Source organism: Perca flavescens, chromosome 23, assembly GCF_004354835.1.
Source record: "Perca flavescens isolate YP-PL-M2 chromosome 23, PFLA_1.0, whole genome shotgun sequence".
Taxonomy (NCBI): Eukaryota; Metazoa; Chordata; class Actinopteri; order Perciformes; family Percidae; genus Perca; species Perca flavescens.
The window spans coordinates 17,945,508-17,948,893 of NC_041353.1; the positions used below are offsets into that span (position 1 = coordinate 17,945,508).

The 3,386-nt window shown below is 37.3% G+C and overlaps 1 protein-coding gene across 1 annotated transcript in view; it reads right to left on the minus strand.

Moving 5' to 3' along the window:
* Nucleotides 1-326: 326 nt before the first annotated feature.
* The window catches only part of LOC114550133 (kinesin-like protein KIF21A), a 44,942-nt gene continuing 41,882 nt past the window's right edge, over nucleotides 327-3,386 (minus strand). The window contains exon 35 of the mRNA XM_028570703.1: nucleotides 327-3,386. This exon is cut by the window's right edge and continues 114 nt beyond it. The gene's annotated coding sequence lies outside the window, so the exon portion shown is untranslated.

Sequence of the window (3,386 nt, forward strand, 5' to 3'; positions counted from 1 at the left end):
TGTATACTGTATTATGTATCCATAGTGAGGCTTGTATTAGGATTTTCTTGAGTGACAATACTCCCTTATTCTCCTCTTTATAAAAACAACATTTGGGGGATGCTTGGATGTAACCACTGAGCCACAAACACAAATAATACAGATTCAAATTTTAAAATGTCATATGATCAGACTGCGTCATTTAACATTGCCAGGAAAACACAAAGCTCACAAATACAAATGTCGCCAGAATTATCCAGTACATCACGTCATTATACAGTACTACCACCATGTGGTCGTAAAGTATTAATACATGGTTAAAGAAAATGAAAAAGAGAGAGACGGAACACTTGTAAAACATTTTTTTCTTTTAATCACACTGCACCTGATATTTCAATCACTTGAAATTGTGCACAAGAGAATCAGCAGGAAGAAAAACATCACATATTTACACAAGGGCAGATTCACAGTCACATTTCAAAATAAGATGCCACAATTAGAAGGATAATTAGGATTTTTGATTTGATTCATTATGAATTAGGAATATTTACAGCTCATATGGTTTGTTTGTTTTTGGGATATTTTACTTAGCAATCCAAGTACAAGTCAACGGGACTGAAAACCTCTTTCTGTAACAAATCTATATTTAACTCCTTGTGTTATGAGACAATGGGGAAAAACTGATTTAAAGTTGTAATAAATTAGATTTTTCAGTGAAATTATTTTAGTCCCATTGACTTTAGTATTGCTAAGGTACCTCCAATATCCAAACCAGAGCAGCAAGTGTTTCTCAATAAATTGAAAGGATACTCCTGACATTTGTAATAAGGGACAGTCCGCCTTTATCATGTAGTGATTCTACAGTCACTACCCACAGTTTAGGATTTATTACAGGCACTGATAATACACCTCTGATTATGCAGAAATCCATCCCATATATTTCGTGCAATCCATCGTCAGGCATTAGACGGAAAGGAGTTCAAAATCTCTGATTTGATAAGGAAGACAACAGAAAAAAATGAAAACTCAATGAAACAATAAATAAATAGTAGCATTGTAGACCTCACATTTAAAAGATTGAATGATGTTTGATATGGTTAACTGCAGCACGTGTGCAGTTTACAGACACTAAGACAGCAGAGGTGAACAGTACTGTGCATGGAGAACGGAATGAGAACTTATCGCATCATTTGGATTAAAAAAAAACACACACACATACACACGTCTTTCAGCAGTAGTAGATGCTTTCACAAAGTACATGTCATATCCTATGATTCAGAAATAACAAGGTGCTTGATTCCATCAGATTAAAGCCAGCATATCATTAAAGTATTTTTTCAAACATCTATATAGACTCTAGCGACGGTTTTCCTAAAGCACTTGCTGTTGCCTGCCAGAGTCATACTTCAGCTCTAAAAGTGTTGCGCAGCTACTAAAGGTTAGAGAAAGTGAATACTCTGTGGGTAACCTTTTCATTTGAAGAATCTAAATTAAAAAAAAATAAAGAAAAAAGAAGTGAGAAATGGTTTCCTTGCCAGATGGGGAGTGTCCTGTCAGGAAAGTAAAACCATTCAACAGAGGAAACTAAAAAAAAACTTAAGGCTACAAATGTCTAAAGGCATCAACCAGAGAATACTGAAACCAGAAGCCCAGCTGCTATTTATGAACAAATCACGGACTGAAATATTGAAGCTGTTGTGATTTTGGATAAACACTATTATTTGAATCTGGATGTAACAGCTACTCTGCCTGGGCTGATTTACAGATACAAGCAGGGTTTGTATCTGTAGGGTAACTGTAGGTTTTTTTTGAAAAGCTCAGACTAACTATGCTGCCCTACAAAGCTAAAAATGCAGAAACTACATGGGTCAAAATTGAGTTAACACCACAATTTGACTTCTTGAAATCAGTTTTACCAGCTACAAAATCATTACGCCATAGAACTTACAAAAAACAACCTGACTCCACGCTAGCTAGCTGGTGTAAGCTAATTTACCCATGTTTTCCTATGTGTTTCCCGCATTTAAAATCAGCTTTTTGAAATCTTTTAAATCTCAGCAATTGAGTTTATTGTACCACATTAATAAGGCAGCAGCTAAATCTGATCATACTACAAAAAAACAAGAAACACCAGTTAAACTTATCTGGCTAAACGCTAACTAGTCTCTTAGCTTTAGAAAGCTAAAAAAAAAACAAAAAAAAACATTGGTTTACTGCATGCAAACTTCAAGCTAACTTTATCCAACTTTCTGCAGTTACTGCTCTCTGCTTTGGTAAGGGAGTACGTAAGAATATTGTTGTTCAGCCATGATACACACAGTTCTATAGAGACATAATATCGGTCAGCAGTGGATTTAATAACCGCTGACTTAACACTAACTAAAACGCCAGAATGAATACTGAAATTTGAATTGGAAAATCTGTAAGGACCCTGTCAAAGGAGCGCAGTAGGTTTTATTTAGAGGCCTCTCATGTTCCACTAGAGCAGGGATTCTCAACCTGGGGAGGGGTCACAAGATAATTTCCTGGGGTTGCCTAATGGATGTAGAGAAAAAAAAAAAAACATAATTATAACAGACTGGGAATGGTTTCTACATTACTATGTGAGTTTGGTACCTTTCATGTGTTATATTTAGGTGTTTAATTTGTACAGCGGGACATCCTGGAACACCAAACTGATTATTCTGAGGGGTCGCGACTCAAAAAGGTTGATTTCCACTGCACTAGAGGGTTTGGCAGTAACAGCTGAATAATAAGACCATGTGCAGTTTCAGTAGTTATTTGGTCCTTTCTTACAGAACACACACACACACACACACACACACACACACACACACACACACACACACACACAGGATAGACTCACAGTTATTGCTGGTGATCAGGAGGAGATCTCCATGTCTTGGGACACGGACTCTTTCAGCAATCAACAATTAGTGCGAGGAAGCAAAGCATTTTACCAAAACCCGTTTTGTGTGTTGTTTTTTTACTCAAGAGCTCCGGCAAAATTCACAATAGAAGGGGAGAGGAATGTTGAAAGCACAGGAGAGAGACTCTTGGATCGATTGACCCAGACCCATTAGTCCCAGTTATGAAAAATGCTGTTCATCGCAGCTCTTCTGTAGTCCTTGGAGCGCTACAAGAGGCTTAAGAGGCTCCAATGTGATTTGTTTTGACCTAAAATATCATTAAATACTCTCGGCTTGAAGGACTGAGAGCTGTCGCATCTAATTAGACTTCTCTGAAACTGATCACTGTGCAGCATCAGTAAAGGATCAGTAGATTCTTTTGAAAACTGGGACCCAACACCTTTAGGTAGCCAGGACTCCTTTGGGCTCCCACCCATTTAACACTTCATCAAGTCGTGGTTGATGTAGTTGCTTCATAAACGATTCATTTTGATTGGG